This window comes from Martes martes (assembly GCF_963455335.1).
Source record: "Martes martes genome assembly, chromosome: 16".
Taxonomy (NCBI): domain Eukaryota; kingdom Metazoa; phylum Chordata; class Mammalia; order Carnivora; family Mustelidae; genus Martes; species Martes martes.
The window spans coordinates 27,650,390-27,673,070 of NC_137904.1; the positions used below are offsets into that span (position 1 = coordinate 27,650,390).

Sequence of the window (22,681 nt, forward strand, 5' to 3'; positions counted from 1 at the left end):
AAAGCAGCCGGCCTGTAAGTGCACCCGGAGAAGTGGTCCACGTTGTGGATCGTTAATACAGAATGGGCTTTGCTTCGTCTTGTATATTATCCTTAAAAAGCAATTAAAGCACAATTGCAATGACTTTGAAAGGAAATGCTATGAAAGCCTATCAATATGGCTTAGCTCTGCCTCTTCGAAATAACTGATAAGTAAAGAAGAAAGTCATCATTCTCCACTGGAAGAATGCTTCTCATCTGCCAGGCACTGAGCTAAGGACGGACTCCTCAGCCCTTTATCCCGTGAGCCTCACAATTCCGGCAAGGCATGTGGGAAATGTTCATCCCATTTTTGGGTGAGAAAACCAAGGTTCTGAGAAGTGAAATAACTTGTTAAAGGTCATAGCTAGAGGGGAGCCTGGGTGGCTCAGTGAGTTAAAGCCTCTGCTTTCGGCCCGGGTCATGATCCCAGGGTGGTGGGATTGAGCCCCACGTCAGGCTCTCTGCTCTGCAGGGAACCTGCTTCCTCCTCTCTCTGCCTGCCTCTCTGCCTACTTGTGATCTCTGTCTGTCAAATAAATGAATAAATAAAATCTTAAAAAAAAAAAAAAGGTCATAGCTAGAGGGTAGTAAAGCCAAGATGTGAACCTGAATTGCTTCCACTGTGAAGCCAGTGCTCTGAAGGTTACAAGAAGTCCTCTTGATTCTACAATCAGTCAAATAATAACAAAAGCAGTCTGAGGGGAATGGGCTGAAGAGTATACAGAGTTTTTGAAGCTTTCCATCTCGACCAGAGCTTTCCCATCAGCACACAGTCATGCTCCAGGATCTCCCAGATTTAAAAACTCACCCTGGTCACAAGGGAAGTACAGAGTAGAACGGAACATGTTACACCAGTTGCCCACTGGAATGGCTAACATAGGAAAACGGGATACTAGCCAGTGTAGACAAGGGTTTAAAGCAATTGGAACTCTAACTTTACCTGGCAGAAGTGTCAACAGGTACAATGCACGCACACGTACATACACACACACAGTGTAAACTGGTACAACATAAACCACACACACACACACACACACACACACACACACACACCATCACTTGGCAATTCCACTTCCAGGTATATTCCTAACAGAAACACATTCACCACTGGTACAACATAAACCACACACACACACACACACACAGACACACACCCCATCGGTTGGCAATTCTACTTCCAGGTATATTCCTAGCAGAAACACATTCACCAAAAGGAGTCCACAAGGTTCATAGCGGTACAACTGTCAGCCCCAAGGTAGAAACCAATCCAAGTGTCCGTCAACAGAACAGAAAAACAAATTGTGGTATTTAAATACAGCATTGAGAATAAACAAATTAGTGATTAAGCGACAATACAGATTAACGATAAAGGAAGGGAGACAGGCACAAATGAACACATACTAAACAGTTCCATCTATACAAAATGCAAACACAGGCAAACTAATCTACAGTGTTAGAAACAGGACAGTGGTTATCCTTGGGGTAGGATAATAAATGGAAGGGGAAAAAAGGGGGGGTTCTGGGAACATTTGGTTTCTTAGTCTGAGTGCTGGTTATATACACAGATGTTTACTTTGTGTAAATTTAAATCATACATTTAAAATTTAAATTAAATCATACATTTAAAATTTAAAGTTTAAAATTTGTATACTCTACTCATATTACAATTAAAAGTTTTATTTTAAAGCATCTAGTAGAATATTCGTAAAAAACAGTAACAAAATATTTTGACCCCACACCCCTGACTCCTCAGTAAAGGTCTTTTTCTCGGCTCTCTGCTATATTGAAATATCTCCAAATACTTGACTCCACTTTCTCAATCTCAAATTCACTCTTACCCCTCTCCAGTCTCTCCTGAACCACTCTACCCAATTTCTTCATTGCAGGGTCACCAAGGAATCCCAAGTGGCCAGATCCAAGTGACACTTCTCTATCTTCCTGAGTCAACGTCCCAGCAATGCCAGACATGAGTGACCCTTCCCTCCTCCTTGAAACACTCTCCACAGCTCTGTGCCCTTAGTTTCCCTACCTCAAAAGCCTCCTTGCTGGTTCTCCCCTCCTTCTTCAATGAGGTAGGGAGCTCCCAGGCTGTCTCTGGCATCCTCTCTGAACACACTCTGTCTCCCAAGAAGAGCCCTGTCGGGTGGCTGTGGATACTATTTTTAAGCTTGAAGATGTCGTAAATTCCTCTCCCTACCCTATCTGCCCCAGCAGTGATCTCGATCGCCATCTCTGATCTATCACGCACATTTCCCTCCTTAGACCCTTAGAATTTGCTGTTTGCTCCTCGAAGTCCCACCTGGACTTTTCTTGCCAGGATACCACACACTTGGCTCCCTCTTGCCATTCACCCCTCAGGTGAAATGTCATTCTCTAATCTCACGCGTAAGAGTTAGCACTAACTGTTATGACTGGCTTACTTGTGAACTGTCTTAACTAGAATTAACACATGAGGGCAGGAATCTACTGTAATTCCAGAGTTTAAAATGGCATCTTGGATGAAAGAACTGCTCCTAACTACTTTCCCAGCTTCATTCTTGCCTCTTTCCAGCTCTTTCTCCCCAACGCACACACAGTTAAAGGTCTTTAATGGAGTCCCACTGCATTTTATTTTTTTAAGATTTATTTATTTTTAGAAAGAGGGAGAGGGGGAGAGAATCTCAAGCAGACTCCCCGCTGAGTGGGGAGCCTGAACCCGGGCTCAATCTCATGACCCAGAGATCATGACCTGAGCTGAAACCAAGAGTCATGCCCCGCCCCCCACCACCACCACTGCATTTTAGAAAGAAAACTCAACTCCTGGCATGGTTAAAAGACCCTCCCTATCCCACTAGTCCCTGCCCGGTTCCCCGATTTGCGCCGTGCTGCTTCTTTCCTGGCTCACTAAGCTTCAAGCCGTGGTGGCCTTTCCACAGTCTCACACTCTGAGCTCCTTCCTTCCTGGATTGCTCCTCCTCATCATTCAGGCCACGACTCCCACGCCAGCCATGTAGAGGAGTCCCCCTCAGTCATACGCTCTCTCCTTGCCCTTTCCGCTGCCCTCCTGGGCACTGCCATAATCTGTCATTACAAATGTTTGCTTACAGCCTGTCTACCTGCAGACTGGAACCTCTGAGGGCAAGGACCCCATCTGTCTTCACTGTTTTATCTGCATCTAGGAAGTGCCACTCGCAGCAGGCACCCATATTGGTGGAATGAGCAAACGGAGGTCAGAGGAACATTCAAGTATTTTATCAATACGGCCAATGAGGCACGTACTAGTTATCTCTCCTTAGGGCCCAAAGCATTCTGTCAACATTTACAGTGACATAAAGGGACTATGAAAAAAGTCCTTTATCGAAAACAAAAGGGAGCCAACCTTTACCAGCTTTCTAATCTCACACCAAGAGCACAAGATGGTACTAGACTAGATTCTGCAAAGGGTAGGCATTATAATAAGACGTGGGCTGAGGATTAAATGTTTGCCTCCCTCCAAACCAGCTCCCAGAGCCTCCACTCACACTGAGATGTCAGACTTCAAAGATACTAGGACTCCTGTGTCCTCCAGTTCCCAAGGTAGACTTCAGTATAAAGGAGCCAGGCTTTCTGAGTCTGTTTCCTCACTTGTATAAGTAGGGATGAAAAATAATATTCATAAAGTGCCTAACCTATAACAAATGATCAATAAATAACATGTTAAAAGAAATCATCGTCAAACTATAAAATGGAGACTGCCTAGATGTTCAGTAGTGATTACTGGCTGGAAAGCCCAACATGTCTCTTACTCTTTCTCTCTCTGGTCACCCCGTGCTTGAGTTTGCTACCACCTAAGGGACTGAGTTGGGTGGGGCTCTGACACAGCTGATCACAACACCCACGCAATCAAGAATCAACCCTTGAAAACTCACCTGAAATTTAAAATCATCTCTCAACTTTGGAAGGCTGTTTACTTTTAAAAAATAAGTTTGAAAAGAAACTTGAAATCCCTCAGAACTGTTTAATTTAAAACAGAATCTCCGAGTCACACCTGAAATTTTCCAGTAAACCTGCCTACTACGGTGCCCATCCTGACCAGGGAAGATTTAAACTGGCAGTGACAACACAATGAGCATGAGTTAGGGCCATTGTTTCATCGGCAAGGAAGTGAGTCACAGAGTACACACTGCCCTCACTTGCTGGGTGGTGACAGTGAGGCATGTTCTCTGTGACACTGAGATCATTTCTGAGACGTTCCTTTTAGAATAAAGAATTCCGAACCCCTAAGTCACAGAGGAGACCGGTATACTGTGGGACTAGAGAACCCCAGGCCTGAATCAGATGAGCAGCTCTGCAGAGGCAGTGTCTGGGCTGACAAGGGATCATTCACCCAGCTGGAGCACAGCAGAGGAAAAACATTTCCAAAGGCTTTAGATCCTAAAAGACATTTCCCAGCCTCTGCAGTAGTCCTTAGGATGTGGGTGGTAGATAAGGCCTAATTCCTAGAGAGGGACTGCATTTGGGACCTAAATTTTTAGAAAATAGACAAGTTACCAAAAAAAAAAAAAAAAAAAGCCCAACTATGTTTTACTTTAGTTTTAGAATCAATTAGACACGACCTTAAATCCTGGCTCTAATACTGAATAACCGATTGAGCTTGAGAAAGTGGCCTCCCTGAGCTTCGATGGAACAGGAACAAGCTTACCTACACCTCACAGGCTGGACACAGAGCAGGTGCTCAGGAGAAAGAGGGAGCCAACCTTTACCAGCTTTCTAATCTCACACCAAGAGCACAAGATGGTACTAGACTAGATTCTGCAAAGGGTAGGCATTATAATAAGACATGGGCTGAGGATTAAATGTTTGCCTCCCTCCAAACCAGCTCCCAGAGCCTCCACTCACACTGAGATGTCAGACTTCAAAGATACTAGGACTCCTGTGTCCTCCAGTTCCCAAGGTAGACTTCAGTATAAAGGATCAAAGCTTTAGGTGAAAGAATTTCCTGTGCTGTTATTTCAGGGGTAGGGAAGGGAGAAATAGAAGGTATTCAAACTCTGGAGTTCAGAAGTCCCTTCTCAGATGATCCTAGAAAAAACCATTTTTTAAAGGAAAAGTAAAAACTCTCCAGAACACCTAACATGTGCACAAGTGAGTGGTTTTGTCTGCATCTATACAATTATCCTGCAAACATCCAAATTAAAATGTTCCTTTTATAAACCCAGACGCTGGGCCCTAAGGGTTGGCTAACTAGACCAGGGTCACACAGCTAGAGGGTGATTAATCTGCGGTCCTATGAAAAGAGGGGGATGCTTTCACCCTCCACAACAACCTCCCCACAGCACTAGTCACTTAGAGCCTGTGTGCCAGGAGAGCAGGTCAGTGAGCTGCCTGAGGGAGAGACCGTGGACATCACCGGTGAGCCAAGGCGCCCTTTCAACACGTAAGGACCTCGTAAGAGGTGCAGCAGACTAAAAGCCATCCCAAGGAATCCAGAATTTTATTTTATACATCCAGTAAGTCATCCCCATTTCCGACCTACTACCACTTCAGGGTACTAATGCTACAAACAGACCCCCAACTTTCTAAAGAGAAATATTAATCCATATTTAAGAGGTTTTGGTTTCTATTCTTGCCCACCTCTGTTCCAGCTAGAGGAGGGGTTTTTGACTTAATTGTCTCAACTACCTAATGTTCTATTGCTCTCCTTTTAATCACTGTTTTCACTGGTACCCACGACATAATGACAAGAGCAAATCCTCAGTGCTCAGGGCCTTATCCTCCTAGCTCTTAGCTCCGGCTCCACTGCTGTTCTTCTGGCCCCTCTAATGCCAAGCTTATTCTGATTTTCAGGAACCTCCCATGAGCTATTCCCTTGGCCCTGACCTCCTCGTGCAGCACTTATTTCCTTAGGAAAAATTCGTCTGACCCCGTCTGTGCTCTCCCAGCATCTCGGACACCTCCCGATAACTTTAATTCATTCTTCTGCCCGTCTGGTTAGCGCTACTCTTGGCCAAGCCCTCTTCCAGGCACAGGGACTCTGACAGCAACAAAACCAGGCAAGGTCCCCCACCGCATGATTACTTGCCAAGGGGGTGAGCACGCTAGCATCACGCATTTAATCTGTGAGCTAAAATCTGTATAATTCAAGTATTCTCCCACAGTAAGGGAGCGGAAACAGGAGTCTACAGCTTAACTGTGAGCCAGAGTGCCAGGTAAGTGTGATCACAGGTGTTTGCTGAAGTCTTAGTAATGATAACAGCAATAGAGCTTTAAAAAAAAAAAAAAAAGACACAAATTCATGCTTGAAAATGCCACAGTCATGATTCCAGGGTGATGAGCAAATTAAGGGTTTTAAACCCAAATAACCAGAGCAGTCCCTTAAGGGAAAGGTCTAATAGGAACATGCCTACCTCACACTTGGTGAAGTTAAGTTTTTAGTGTCTGCTAAGATGACTTAAAAAACAAGAACAGTGAGTTTTCACAAGTAGCAGAAAAATGTTAAAATTATCCGTTATGACAGCATTAGAAAGCCAGAAAGGGGCAGCCTCAAGGATGAACAAGGTCTGGCATGTCCATCCTCTCCCTGCATGAAAAGGCACAGAAGGCTTCAGTGACCTCCCAGAGCTCTGGTTCCAGAATACACAGCATTGCGATAAGAACTGTAAAGAATACAAATTAAAAACAACACATGGAGAAGTAGAATAACAGAGAAAAGAAATGGCAGAAATCGAAGAGGCTGCACCAGATACAGCCAGGGTCTAAGCAGAGCTTGGCCGGTGGCTACCGACAGGCACAGCCCAAGCAAGGGGGAGGAAAAGCAAGACAGGAGGAGCAAGAAACCACAGCCGAGGGTCTTGGAGCACAAAGGGTTAAAATGACAATGTGAAGAAGGGGAAAGGAGAGAGGTCTCACTTTCTGCTGGTAATAAATGAGCTCTTTTCCTCAAGTGATAACTGTTGTAAAAAAGTGAAAACCATACACAATAATCACAAGTTATAAATGTTCTTGAAAACTCCCTGGTTTCAACTGGCCTATGACAGATATCTGCAGAGGGACCTCAGCATCTGCTATGAAGTTCAGGGAAAAGTAATTCTAACCAATGGACTTGTGCCAAAATCTCACCCTCGGGGTCTGACCAATTAAATGGCTGCTTCTTAGTGTGGCGTTCAGGAGAGATGACAGATTGAACACTGCAGTGGAGAAACCTACACATTTAATTTCAGCCCAGGCATTTTGGCCCAAAGGGCGAGTCAATCAGGAAAGAAAGCAGTTCTGAGTACAGTCTTCAAACAAGCTGAAAACAGAATAAACGGACGTGCAGTTTAATTACCACAAGATCCTTCTTCCATCAAAACTGATGACAAAGCTCATCAAAGATAAAGAGCTTGATCCCCCTGTACTCCTGTGCAGAAAACAGGATTTACCAGACAAGCTCTTTCTAGACTGAAGAAGCTGCTTTCACCAGCTACTATCACAGGGACTGACTTTTTTTTTTTTTTTAAGATTTTATTTATTTATTTGACAGAGAGAGAGAGATCACAAGTAGGCAGAGAGAGGGGGAAGCAGGCTCCCCGCCGAGCAGAGAGCCCGATGCAGGGCTCGATCCCAGGACCCTGAGATCATGACCCGAGCCGAAGGCAGAGGCCCAACCCACTGAGCCACCCAGGAGCCCCACACAGGGACTGACTTCTGGGCAACCAGGATGGAAACCTTAACAAAGGGGTGCCTGGCGAGCTCAGTGGGTGAAATGTACGACTCTTGATCTCAGGGTTGTGAGTTCGAGCCCCACATTGAGTGTGGTGATTACTTAAAAATATTTGAGGGGGGGGGCACCCGGGTGGCTCAGTGGGTTAAACCTCTGCCTTCAGCTCAGGTCATGATCTCAGGGTCCTGGGATCGAGCCCCGAGTCGGGCTCTCTGCTCGGCGGGGAGCCTGCTTCCTCCTCTCTCTCTGCCTGCCTCTCTGCCTACTTGTGATCTCTCTCGCTCTGTCAAATAAATAAAAAAAATTAAAAAATTAAAAAATAAAAATAAAATATTTGAGGGGCACCTGGGTGGCTCAGTGGGTTAAAGCCTCTGCCTTCGGCTCGGGTCATGATCCCAGTGTCCTGGGATCGAGCCCCGCATCGGGCTCTCTGCTCAGCAGGGAGCCTGCTTCCTCCTCTCTCTCTGCCTGCCTCTCTGCCTACTTATGATCTGTCTGTCAAATAAATAAATTTAAAAAAAAATTTTTTTGAAACAAACAAACAAACAAACAAAACCATTAACAAAGCCAGGTCGGTGAGCAGGTTTCTGGCACAGCCCATGCCCTGGGGAAAGGCAGCACTTTGGAACATGAGTTCTTTCTAGGGTCAAAATTATGCAGTTTGCCTTTCCAAAGTGGACAGCACAAGTTACTGCAGCCAAATGTATGATATGGTGTAGACTCAACAGAGGACTCTGAGCCCTGGTGTTATTTAGTCCCTTTACACCTTATTTTCCTCAAAAACAACAGAACCGGCTGCATTTAAAGGGCAACAGAAAGGATTAAAATAATGCGTGTCACGCATTTACTCCAGAGCCTAGCACCTAATAGGCACTCAAAAAAAGCTGGCCACAAATAAAATCTTTTTCAAGGTCTTTAAAGTGACAAAATTTATCTGCTCTATCCCCTATCTACTGTTTTTAAGACCTGATGATACCTTTACATCAGGCTCAATGTAGCTTTATTCCCGCCCCCCCCCCCACCAAGATATTATTTATTTGAGAGAGAAAGAGAGCACGAGCTGGGAGAGAGGGAGAAGCAGGCTCTCTGCTGAGCAGGAAGCCCAGTCGGGACTCGATCCCAGGACCCTGAGATCATGACCTAAGCCAAAGGCAGAGGCTTAACCCACTGAGTCATTCAGGCGCCCCTCAATGTAGTCTTCTCATGACCCTTGAAGAACGTAAGGATTCCAGAACTTAAGGAATCCTGGGAGAACTTCTCTCACAGGGGGTCTGAGGTGTGACATTTCTTCCCAGTTCTACCACATTGCCCACAAGCCTGTCACTTTCCCCACAGCGCAGCCAGTTTAGACTTTCTGCCTTAGCTCCGCAACCCTCTTGGCCATCAGAGCTAGAGAACCGAACATCTCTGCCTCCCCTCCATCCCACCCCACCCCGCCACCCGGTGCTCCATAACCGCCCTGCTGCACTGAAGTCAGATGGGGTTTTGCGATGAATCCAGGATAAATCCAGACCAACCACCCCCTTCCTCCCACAGACCTTTGGCTTAGTTTGATGTCTGATCTCAATCTGAAAATTATGCTGACTTTCTGAAATGTTTCCTGCGCCTGCCAGGATGTGATATGCCTACTATCTATCCCAAGGAGCAGAAATGGAGATTTCGAATTTGCCTCATACCACAAAGAAAACCTTCGTATCCTCCTCATATTCTCTCCTTGGAAAGAACACCTGGACTTAACCTGATCTTCGGGTTTTATTCTTTGCCACATATAAAGTGCAGACTGGCTCACATTCACCATTCCTTGACAGACTCAAGGATGCCATAGTGCTCACATGGTAATGCTGGCCTCACCGATGCTAAGATGTGCCACGTGACCTATTTGCTCCTGGAATTACAAAGTGGAAGGACAGTCTGCAATGTGCAGGGATACAGACTGCACAAAAAACATTACCCAGTCTTTCACCTGCCCCATATTCATTAGTTTATGGTTGGAGACCATCAGAATGGACCTGTTCTGGAATAGCTCATAGTGGCTATGATAATCCACAGATCTCAAGATTATTCCCCACAGGAGTTATCCAAATCCAGCCTACTGATGAACCTAATAAAGCAGGTTTCAGCAGTGGGAAGCAATGAGGAATGAGAAGGGGATTCAGAAAACAGGAGTTCCTAAAACTGCTTACCAGCTGAGTGACACTCCCCCCCATCCCCACCAAGCAAATTGCTTATTTAATCTCCTCTCCAGAAACTTGCCTATAAGATAAAACAGTTCAACAGTTAGCATTAGATCCAGCCTCCAACACTCAAGGAAATTTTCAATTCAAAGTCTAACAAGGCCCCGGGATAATTTGTAAACTACCATACTCAGGAAACACTCAAAAAGGTGTGCTAGAAATCCTGGAATCAAACAAAAGGAACCTGTAATTTAAAATGCTGGTGAATTACAGGCTAAGATTTCTTATTGTTATTAAGAAATAAATAGCCAAGCACAGCTTGGATCCCTTATCTACCAAAAGTAACAGACCAGCAGGCACTCAGGGGTTTCACTTTATAAAGCACATGGATGCAACATGGTGTAGGTGAGGGAAACCTGTCATGCACCAGGAAGAATGGCCTGATCCCTAGAAGAAAGATGTGTCCCTGTATAAAGGCAAGGGCAGTGAAGGACTAGTTGCCTTAGCTTCTTTTCAAACCAGAAACAGAGACACCTTCGGTCAAGCTCAAATACTAGAAGTCTTGACTTTTTTTTTTTTTTTTTTTTTTTGAAGTCTTGACTTTTTAACTACACCAAGTTTCAAAACACAGACACACAAAGTTACAGTAAAGACAAGCACATCCTGTTTGCACTTGACTTCCTGTTCTGGGCCAGCTGATCTATTTACACTGCTACTGCCTAGCCACAAAACAGTAACCTTTCATATCTGCCAACAACCGGTTCACTGAGCACTATTTCACGGACAGTAAAATATATTATTCTATGAGTCAGGTAGAAAAGATTCACCTAAAGAGCACCAAAAACCAATATTGAGCCTCTAAGCCACTCTATCTCTCCTATGCTTCCTACTGACATCTGACCTACCTGATGAAAAATTAATACAAATAGGCTGAGATAAGAAAATTAAGCCCGAAACAGAATTTGGAATATGGGGGCTGAGAAAAAGAGCAAGGAAGACTGGAAATGTTTTTATTATTAAACGTGGGCCCCTTTTCAAAAGTAGAAGGAACTGATTTCTATCAGCCGGAAGCCCCACTGATTTCTATCAGACGGGAACCACCAGGAGTGATCACCACAGTTCATAAAGGGCCCTTCTGGTGAACACTGCCCCCAATCCAGCCAGCTACCAACTGGAGTCCACATGTCAGCGAAAGCTCTCCAGTTTTAGAGACGTGAAGCCCCCACTTGAAGTGAAATTTCCACTGTTTTCAAAGAGCTAGTAGTTCCCCCCACAAGCTACATTCAGTGTTGGGAGTAAATGCTGGACAACAAATATCCCAGTTTTTATGGGCCCATCGGTTGGCCTCCTCGGGTCTGTATTCTCATCTGGAAGATAGGAAGGTAAGACGACGCAAATCTCTAATGTTCCTTCCAGCTGTCGAAAAAGTTCCAGGATTCAACACTAACAGAGGAAGCTTCTGCCGCTCCTGACGTTATTTCTTTGGTCCAGTAAGATACCTCTCACACCCCACAATTCACGGTGTGAATATATGCCTTGATCTAGACCTCTTAAGTACCCAAGGACTCTTTTCCCTCTCCCTTGAAATGTGGATCAGAAAGTTTCTCACTGAAGGCAAAATAACAAACCTTAAGGTTTGTTCTCTTGACACATGTCTTTTTATTAAGATCTTAATGTAATCACCACTCAGTTCTCATGCTGGTCATATGATTCCTGGACAGAATAAAGCCAGGAAAGGATGGAGAAAATCTGACCAGCAGCTTGTGGCCCTCCCACACAGTGACTGCTAATAGCGAAAGAATGAGGCAAAATCTGGGTAAGAAAAGGGAGTGGTGAAGACAAGCTGGGTGAGTCAGTGTAAGTGAAAACCCAGAAGAGAAGAAGAAATGAGAAAAAAAGAAGGGCAAAGAAGGGGGGCGGGGGAATCCAAACCAATGAACAGAAACTTAAATTCTGCTTATTCATTCATCTATTTATCTATTTATTATCTATCTATTTACATTATGTGCAGAGAACTGAGCTGGACACTAGAGGAGACACAAAGGTCAACCAGATAGATCTGCTCATGAGGTTATGGTCTAGTAGGAGAGATAAAGGCATGTACACAAACTACTGAAATATACAGTAGAAAGGATACTATGCCATAAAGGAGACATAAAAGAGAATTCTCTACTATGAGACCCAGAGGAAGAAGTGATTACTCCCAGTGAGGGATTAGACAAGGAGGCTTCATAGAAAGAATGACATTCCAAGCCAAAAACACAACAGAAGCAAGGACACCCAAGCAGGAAATCAAGGACACATAGGTACAGTGAGTAACTGGATTTGATTTGAGATACTAATGGGCATGAAGGGAGGGACGTTAATAACAATAGCTAGCAATCCCCAGAGCCACGGCTAAATTGGTAATGGGTTGGAGCTAGAGAAGTATTCCAAAGTCAGACTCAGAATTTGAGTTTAAATCCAGTGGAGAAGGAAGGAGGGAGGGAGGGTGACAAGTCAGGAGCTTGGAGGACTCTCAGAACCCATAAAATTAAGATAATAAAATAAACGCAAAACCAGTGTGTGCAGATATTGAAAGTCCCTCCAAAGAGATGCAATGTCTTCCAAACTAAAAGCAAGAAGACGGGAGGACAAAAGGGCTCAGGTGATGGTGTTAACATATTTAAACAAAGAACATGACCACATCTGGGCCCCTGGCTGGGTGGCTCAGTGGGTTAAGCCTCTGCCTTCGGCTCAGGTCATGATCTCAGGGTCCTGGGAATGATCCCCCCCCCCCCCGCAATCGCATCGGGCTCTCTGCTCAGCGGAGAGCCTGCTCCTCCCCCCCTCTCTCTGCCTGCCTCTCTGCCTACTTGTGATCTCATTCTCTCTGTCAAATAAATAAATAAAATCTTAAAAAAAAATCTTTAAAAAAGTGATCACATCAAAGTGTGATCTACAAACTTTAAAAAACTTTAAAAAAAAGTAGAGGAGGCTATTTTGACTCCAGAATCACCCAAGACAGAGCAATACTGCAACTAAGTGACACACCATCTTCTCTGCTGTGGGACAAGTTTCTTTCATGAAGTTTAAATTGGAACTGCATACAGTAGCAGTTAGGGGTGTGGGCTCCTAGAATCTGAGGGACTCGGTTCTTTCCAATCCGAGTTCATCCTCTTACCAGCTTGGACAGAGCCTTGGTTTCCTCATTTGTAAATTGAGTACAACGGGCCCACTGGGAGAATTAAATGTCCTACTGTATGCAAAAGCACTTAGTAGAATACTGAGCAGATAGAAGGCAAATCAATAACCTTAGCTTTTTTCTAACTTCCCCCACAAAGTATTCTATCATATTATTCCATGCTCACCAAGCAAGCTCAGTATTATTAAATTTCATTTCTCAGATCTCTTGATACAGAAAAGCAATACCCTAGCAAAATCCAGAATCCTGTCAATAGGAAAGGACTCTTTCACTCTGGAGTAACAAACTGTCATTCCTTTCTGAGCACAGTCACCCAAGTCTGAATATAGTGCTGTCCCCAAAGATTGACTGATCATTTCCAGGTACAAAGCAAAACAAATTTTGTGGCCTGAGAACCAGACCTAAATACAGTGACCAAAACCCTGAGGGGTCTTCCTAAGAAAACAGATGGCACCCACCAGGATAGCCCTTCCTACTGCCGCCCCTCAATCTGCAACAAGCCAGTCTGTATAATGTGACTTTCCTGTACTTCTCTACCCTTCACCTCTCCATGCCCTTCAATCATGCACAACGGCGAAGCACTTGATCTGCCTCTCTGACCTTCTGGAGGTCAAAGATCCCATCTTATCAGCTTGGCATTCTTCCCTCCATATTCCAGTATACCTTGCATCAAACAGAACGACAACATTTATTATAAAAATGAATTTCAAACACAGCTTCCTTGAACAACACAATCCATTGAAATCCACCAGCTCTACACCCTGAGGCAGGATTTATTGAACTCTCTTGATTTACTGAACTCTTTTTCTACGTTTTTCTTCCCCTCTAACTCCCCAGGCTTTCCACACCTGAGCTACCAAGTATTACAGAAACGTCAGAAGACTTTATGGACTGGGTGCCCAGCAAATTCATACAACTGGGACCAAGCCACCACTGGGCTCCGAAGTCTTTTATTCATCTCTAGTTGATGACTCCACAGCAACTTTCCAAAGAGCAGCGTTGCGTGGGGTTGAGGACATGGGGCCTAGAGTTAGACAGAACTCACAGTCTTCCTCTGTGACCTCAGTCAAGGTGCTTCACTTCCCTGATCTTCACTTCTGCTTCCATAAAATGGAGAACCTAAATGAGGTAATTAATGCAAGCCCTTAACAACACAAAGTGCTCAAAAAGTAGAATCTGAGTCATGACTCTTTTCTACTGTGTGTAAGCTCAGCCCCTCTCCCCTCCTAATTAGAAACCTCCTCACCTGCTTTACCAAAGCAGTTCGGCTGGGGTCTGACTACTTATTTTGAGGCAGTGGTGTTGCCGTGGGAATCAGGGATCAGGAATCCAGCTGGTGCCCTACATGAGATGTGGGACCATGAACCGTTTCACCTTTGCCTCTGGTTCCTCCACTGCAAATGAGTGTTTTAATATGTGAGAGTGAAATGGGAAAATATGAGAGAGCATCAAGCAGAGGAGGGGAGTGGGGGGGAAATGAGTGAGATAATAAGACCTTCAAGTAAAACAAACCTGGCTTCAAATCCAAGTTCTAGCACTTACCTAGCTGTGTGACCTTGGGCAAGTTTCTTGTGTGCAAAATGGGGGCAACAGCACCACAGGGTTCCAAAAAGGTTTAAAAGAATTCACAGACTACTTGGCACGTTGGTTTCCCCTCCTCCTTTCTGCCTCTTCTTTCCCTTTCATCTCAAACATTCCCCTTTATTCACTAGACCAGTAGAGTACCATTTCTGACCATCAGTTAAAAAAAAAAGAAAAAAATTAGCACATCTCCAACATCTCTATATGTAACAGCAAATTAGGCAAGTGCTACTGTACAAATGGGCTTTGTTCTATCTAAAAGCTAGTACTAAAAAGAAATTTCAAAGAGAAAGATAAAAATAGACGAAAAACTTAGTTCTAGTATTTCCTTCCCATACCCCAGAGGAAGGTCTTACATGCCCTTCAAATCTGGAAATTCATTCTGGGAGTCACTGTACTATTAGGCACCCTGTTTAGACACAAAGAGAGAGAGTAGACTCGGGGCAGTTCCTGGCACGGGGACGGACACAGGGTCGGGGCTCAGCAGACGTCAGCCTCCACACACCTGCTTCTCTGTGCAGGTCTGCGCAAGCAAGCTCTCAGCTTCTCCCCTTCTCTTCGGTTCCCTGCTTCCCCCACAAAGCAGTGGTACCCTCCTTCACCCATAGGTCACACACATGTTTGCTCACTCCACTCTGCTTCACCGAAAGCCCTTTCCAACGTCCTCAGAGATCTTCTGACGACTAAATGCATGGCTTTTTCCCAAGTCCTCCACCTTCCTGACCTCCCTGCAGTCCCAGACACAGGCCACCTACCCATGTTCTTCCTGCAGGCTCCTTCTTCCCCTTCCCTTTCCACTGACAGTGCAGAAGCTCGACTCCCCTTTGACTTCAAAGACCAACCTTTCTCCCTGTCTTTCCCTGGGTTCTTCTTTTTGGTCCCTAAGTAATCCCTAGGGCTCTGTACTTACCACTCTTTCCTTCTCTAGTGAATTCTACCTGGTTCTTTTAAAATCTAGGGGCACCTAGGTAGCTCAGTCGGTTAAGTGTCCGACTCTTGATTTCAGCTTGTCATGATTTCAAAGTCGCGGGATTAAGCCCCTCGGTGGGCTCTGCACTGGACATGGAGCCTGCTTGGGATTCTTACTCTCCCTCTTTTGCCCACCTTTCCTGCACATGCGCGCATGCTCCCTCTCAAAAAACTAAATTAAATCTATCCCGCGAATATCCTATTCTCATCATATACAGTGCCATACCCTGCTCTATGTGCTGTTATCCTTCTCAAGAACTAGAACACACACCTCCTGACTGGTCCTCCTCTTCGCCGCTCTCTTTTCTCCATACAGTAGTCAAAATAATCTTTCACCGCTTGTTACTCTCCTGCTTTAAAACCTTCAGTGGCTTCCCATCGTGCTTTTCTGGTAAAGCTTAGACTCCCCATATAGCCCACAAAGGCCCCATGTGATGTGGGCCCTGACTTACTCTCCTGCTTTACCTCATGCTGCCCCCAACCCCGCTCCTATTCACCTCACTCTAATCCCTTGGCAGAACTCCTTTCAGTTTCTCAAAAAATAAAAAGACTACTCCTTTCCCCCAAGGTCTGCACACTTGTGGTTCCTTTCCTGCCTGGAACATTCTCCACAGCTCTTTTCACCAAGCTGGCTCCTCATCAGCCAGACTTCTGCTCCCGTGCCCTATAACACACTTGTCTGGCACACGGTGGGAGCTCAATGAGTATTGTTGAATGAATAGATTCCATGGCCTTTCGTCAGAGAACTCCCAATCGAAATACCCGGAATCAGTCTCACCCTTCAGTTTCAGCACCTCGTTTCCAAATGCTTGCTAGATGGGTATCTGTACCTTGAATTTAGCATAGCAAGTACACTCAAGACCAAACCCTTCATCTCTTCCCAAACCAGTTCCTCCCACCTTCTGAAATTACACAAGCAGTTTAATCCACACCTCCACTTCAAAACCATGAATTTCCTATTCATTTGCTCCACCTGTCCACAATTCTAACCACTCTTTAAAACGGAATTTAAGTCACTTCATTCATTCATGCATTCAATCAACCAGTTATTCATTCAACAAACACTTACTGAATGCCTTTTATGAGGCAGGTACTGTGTTAGATACCAGAAAGCAAAGCAGACATATTTTTGTCTACTCTCTATCAAATAATCACACAAATGTTATAAATTATAAAAATTATAACCTACAAAATGCTACAAAGGAAAAAGTGCTAGAAACTAGAAGAAAAAATGTGAGGCATCAAAAAACATTCCTTTAATGATGTGCTGATTGAAGGAGACAGAACTTAACCTAGGCAGACTAGAGGGTAGAACCTGCCAGGCAGAGGGTTCAGCCAGGTCCTGGAAGCAAAAGGAGATCAGCAGGCCTATCTTAAGGCACCTACCATTCTGCCTTATGTATTATACCTATCAGAATCAGTCTTATCCCCTTCCCCATCCTCTATCCTCATTTTACTGTCACCTGAGAAAAAATACATAGAGTGTCTCATGTGCCACCACCACCCCCCCCAGGAGACATGGGTTAATTAACATGTCTGGTACCTATGGAAACCATGCTTGCAAAAAGCTCCCAGACAACTCTAATATGCAGCCAAGTTTATAAATCAAATGCCTAAACTATCCACTCAATAAACATATGTCAATTAGTCTCTCATTAAATATCCCTAAGGCTAACATGATAAACTCTTTCGAAATTGGTCACAATAATCTCAACCATACTGTATGGCCTTTAGCAGTGTGACACTGATACTCTACCCTTCCTGAAATGTCCCCTCCCCTTCGAAGTGGGCTACATTTGTGACTTTTTTAACCAAAAGAATGAGGAAAGTGATGATGAAGGACTCCCAGGCCTAGGCCTTAAGAGGCCCTACGGCTTTCATTATGGCTGCCTTGGAAGCCAACCACCATGTAAAAGGAGCCCCATATTGATTAATGACTGATGAGCGTCCAAGAGAGAGTCAAACCTCAGGGAGGAGAACCAAGATGTCTCGGCCAACAGCTAGCACAGAAACCCATGTATTTTGAGTGAAGCCATGTTGGAGTTCCCAGTCCAATGAAATCACCTGGAACAAGGTGGGTATGTCCTCCTTCCCTGGATTATAATTCACAGAATCATGAGCCATAAAATGGCTGTCATTTGAAGCTACTAAACGTATTAGGATGGTTTGCTACACACTGGTAGATAACTGAAATAGAAATCCAACTCACTTTTAGCAATCATTCAACTGTTTCCCAGCTTTGATGACCAAGAAACTCTTCTTCATATTCATTACAATTACTCCTCCTTCAATTTAAGCCCATGTCCTCTTAAATCTTTGAAGTACAGGACGAACAATTAGTCAAAATCCCCCCGGCAAAAACTATTCTTATACTTGAAGATGGTAATCGAGCCATCCCTTAGTTTTTCCTTCTGTAGGCTAAAATCATTCCTTTTTTAAAAAAACTTATAATGATAGGACTTATTTTTAAACTTTTTAATCATTTTTATCCTCTCAAGTATTGGGGCAGCGGGGGTGGGGAGAGAATGACAGAAACTAGATGCCACATGCCAGTACCTAACAGAGATTATTTCCTAGCCCTTATGGTTCATCTTTCCATAATCCAATTCCACAAGTTTATTACCCTACAAATGTAACAATTTACTGAAATTACCATGAAACCTTTTGGGTTCTTAACACTCCGCTTACTCTCTCTTGTGCTGACTCCCTTCACTCATCAACCTGGTCTGACACTCCATTATTGAAATAGGTTTTTAATAAATTCTAGGTATTTGAAGCACGATAGAAAAGCTTGAGGTTGGAAGGCACACCATTAATTTCAATCAAGGTCTCTAAGCACATTCAAGGCCTTTCTGTAGGTCAGGCAGGCTCTGAGTACCTCCCTCTACTTCAATGGTAAAGTGGCCTTGTAAAAGGCAAGATCTTTAGCACTTGCCTACTGAGCAAAGGCACCTTTTCTGAAGAAACCAATAGGGTGTATTTAACTACAAAGAGACAAACCAGTTGCTTAATGCAATGTAAAAACATGCTGTCTCTCTGAAGTCTTACCTGAATGTACACTTCAATGTCAAAAGTAGCTTTATAATCACCAGTAAAATAGGGATAATAAAGCCTACCCAACACAGAATATTGTAGGTGTCAAATAAAATGATACAAGGGAAATCATTTTGTAAGGTATTATAAAAATGTTAGGTGATAATGTGGAACTAAGTTTAAGTTTCAGCAAGCCCAATAAATCTTCAAATTAAGGGGCGTCTGGGTGGCTCAGTGGGTTGAAGCCTCTGCCTTCAGCTCAGGTCATGATCCCAGGGTCCTGCGATCAAGCCCCGCATCAGGCTCTCTGCTCAGCAGGGAGCCTGCTTCCCTCTCCCTCTGTCTGCCTGCCTCTCTGCCTACTTGTGATCTCTGTCTGTCAAATAAATAAATAAAATCTTTAAAAAAAAAAAATCTTCAAATTAACTTTGAATGGTTACCTGATGATTTCAGGTGACATATATGGAATAGCACCACGGGCTCAAGTTCACCAAATAGGAACTAAAAATATGCCACCGTACAAGACAGCTTACGAATTTTCTAATACTGCCAAGACTAATAAAGATGTTTGGACTAATGGTTTGACCCTGGGGACCCACTTCAGCCACTGTCTGATGGTGTTGGGCTCTAGGCCAGGGAGCAGGTGTAGAGAAGGAACAGTCTACTAGAAGAAACAGACAGTGCTGTGGAAGTCCAAATAAGGAGGAACAACTCTAACTCTACTTGACGAAGGCAGGGAAGGTTTCACATATGAACTAATAAGTCTCCTGGGGGATGAGTATTTTGCGAGTCAGGAGGGTGAGGCCACTTCGCCTAGAACATGCTATAACCAGGGACTGGGAAGATGGGAGAAATTCGGTGAGGATGGAGAGGAGAGAAATGACTGGGGAAAGGAGAGAGGTAAGCCGGGTAACAGTAACAGGTAGGACAGGGTCACATTGTAAAGGGCTTTACCTGTCAAGCTAAGTAGAAAACAGGAATCCAATGGCACTATGAAAACCTGAGAATGAGAAAATTTGATTTGGGCCTTTAGGAAGATAACTTTGGCAACAATGTGGAGGGGACGGGAGCAGAGAAAGACCTAGGGTGGGGTGGGAAAGCCCAGTCAAAACTGGATGGAGGGGGCACCTGGCCGGCTCAGTCAGTGGAGCATGCAACTCTTGTTCTTGTCCAGTAGTTCAAGCCCCACACTGCGGGGTAGAGGTTATATAAAAACAAACAAATAAATAAATAAATAGTTTTTAAAAAGAAGATTTGATAAGGCTCTCAACCAGAAGTTACAAACTCAAATTCCTGGAGGCAAAGTAGGTAAAATGTGACATCTTTAGTCTTTAACATCTGGGAGAATGGTTACCTGTAATCTTTGAAGAGTGCAGGCCCTGTCTCTAAGTATTCACACATAAAATTCGAAGACATTGGGCTGAAGACATTACTAGACAATATGTCTAGTAAATTAAGGCAATACAGTGGGAATGAAGGAAAGCCACACATCAATCAAACGGTACTCCAATAACATCATCAAAAGCGCTTAGCAGAAGGGTGCCTGGGTGGATCAGTCGTTAAGTATCTGCCTTCGGCTCAGGTCACGATCCCAGATCCTGGGATCGAGCCCCACATCAGGCTCCCTGCTCCACGGGAAGACTGTTCTCCCTCTCCCACTCCCCCTGTGTCTCTGTCAAAAAAATAAGTAAAATCTTAAAAAAAAAAAAAAAAAGCACTTGGCAACCATGGATTTAGCATATTTAGGTGATGAGAGGCATAAACAATGAACAGGAAGACCTGGTAGACATCATTAACAGAGTTCAAACCTACAGCAACAGAAGCAGCTGACTGGTCCTCGGTGGGAAGATAACATATGCCATTTTAGATGCCTTTTGAACACTCTGGTAGGTTTTTCAAGTTGGCTAAAGTTTATCAAGTTGGAAATAAAGATCTGAAGCTTGGGAGAGACAGCTGGGCTACTAAACCTACTGAGGATAGCTGAATTTACGGGCCTATCTGAAATCCTTGGAGTAAGGGGTCGGTGGTGGGGTGCGAGGGAAGAGTGGAAAGATGCCCAAGGTGAAGTCTTGGAGTCTCTCAACATTTATGGGATAGCCAAAAGAGAATGCAAAGAAATAACAGAAGGATACTCTGGAAACTCAGAAGAGACAAGGCAACCTCAAAGACAGATGAAGAGGGTCACTGGGGGAAAGAAGAATGGCCCCACAGCGCCACATGCCAGGCCAAGATTAAGTAAGGTGGAAGGCTGAAACCACAATATTGGGTTTGGTAATCTGGAGTTTACTTATGATCTTTAGGAAAACATGAGTTAGGCAATGTGGGCAGAAGCCAAAATAACAAAGGGTTGATAAGAGAATCAGAGTTGAGGAAGTATACAATATAGGTTCCTCCTCATTCTACCCTTACTGAGAACCAACTATGTCCCAAGGAACATGGATATCATTCTAACAAAACAGACACTGATTCTTGACGTACACTATGATCAGAGTAAACAGTGCTGTCCTGTGTACTCATCCAGTCTTGGTGAGTAAGAAGAGACTCCATGGAAGAAATGACTTTGGCTCTGAAGCCAGCCAGGTGAAGTTGGGGCAGGGTGTTTTAGAGACAGCTGGCTGGTGTAAAGGCCTGGGGTAAAAGAACACATGGGCCATCTGAGGGGAACTGTAAGGAGCAGAAGCAAACTCTGTGAGGGGCAACTGCCTAGCAGTGAGGCTTAAGTGTTAAAAAGTTTAGAAGTGAAGAGCAGGAGGGAGATGGAGCAGTAGTCTGAACAGAATTAGCGATGAGGGGAGGTTCTTCATAGTACCTTAGAGAAAAATATGGAAACTCGCTGCTAAGACAGTGTTTCCCTGCAACTCAATATTCCAGTGATTAGATAGATAATAAAATACATTTGCTTCTCTCTCTTCCTTTAATAATGGTTTAGTTTGACTAAACTATTTCTCACAAGACACAAAAAAAGGATAGAAAATACAAGAGCAAAAGATGGATAAACGCTGTAAACCTGACATGTTTGTCTTCTCTAAGGTTTCTATGATAAATGGTCTACTTAGGACTAAAACCACATCCAGATCCCAAATGAAGTGAAACTTTTCCCCCTTAAAACCTCTTCTAAAGGCCTGAGGGACTGACTTTAAGATACGCATACTGCTGAGGCAATTCTGAAGACAAAGGATTTCCCGTTCCTCCTGCAGCTCAATCTAGCTAATAAAACTAAGAGAAAACAGTCTGGGGTTACCTGATTTTGCCTGTTTCAAAACATTACCACAGCAGAGAGCAAACAGCCTCCCGTTCCTGCCGCTGAGGTCCTTGGAGCCATTTCAGATGAGCTCATCTCAGGAACCAACAGCAGCAGCTTTCAGGCAAAGTGAATGGTGCCGCCTGGGGACGTGTCTTTGGTAAGTAAGCAAGATTGCAACAGAGCAGGCAGTTTACCCGGGGCAGTGCTGACTCATGCGAGGCAAACTCCTGCTTCCCAAACAACCCAGCCGGAGCCAACGCAATCAACCGCAACTCAGAAAAGAGGTGCCCCACTGATTTTTTTAAATGGAGTGCTGACTACTGGGGGCTGGTCCCTCACTCCCCTCTTGCTGGTTGCTCGGCAGCCCCTGGAGCCCTTACCTGGAAGGCTCCAATGGTCACATTCTGAAATTTCATTTGAGAACAGGCTGGGGCTCAGGACAGCAAGATTACTGAAGGTAGCAGGTTCACAGCCTTGAAGATCTCCCCTGAGAGGCTGATAAAGAAGTCACTTTGCATTTATAAATTAGAACATCTGGGTAGAGGAAATGAGGAACTTGCCTGGTCATCGCTAGTTGTTCAAATCACCCGAGTGAATTTTTGTCAGCTTTAACCAGGCTCCTCTTTCTGTTTCCCCATTAGGCCATCCCTGACCTCTCTATTTCCCTAGACAATGCAGAATCTCTAATTAACACAGAAGTAACTGAAGGCTTTAATCAGCTGCCACACACAGTTAAAGCCACATTATCCACCAGCATTACCTACCGGATGCTTAAGGAATCCAGGAGTCTCTGAAAACTGTACTAACACTTGCTTT

General features: G+C 44.3%; 1 protein-coding gene across 8 annotated transcripts in view; it reads right to left on the reverse strand.

Moving 5' to 3' along the window:
- The window catches only part of RFFL (ring finger and FYVE like domain containing E3 ubiquitin protein ligase), a 66,425-nt gene that overhangs the window by 24,668 nt on the left and 19,076 nt on the right, over positions 1–22,681 (reverse strand). For 4 of the 8 annotated variants that reach the window (XM_080827173.1, XM_080827172.1, XM_080827171.1 and 1 more), the window contains exon 1: positions 21,863–21,992. The exons of the other annotated variants lie outside the window; for them this stretch is intronic. The gene's annotated coding sequence lies outside the window, so the exon portion shown is untranslated. Of the gene's footprint in view, positions 1–21,862; positions 21,993–22,681 lie in introns of those variants that run through there. 8 annotated transcript variants of the gene reach the window in all.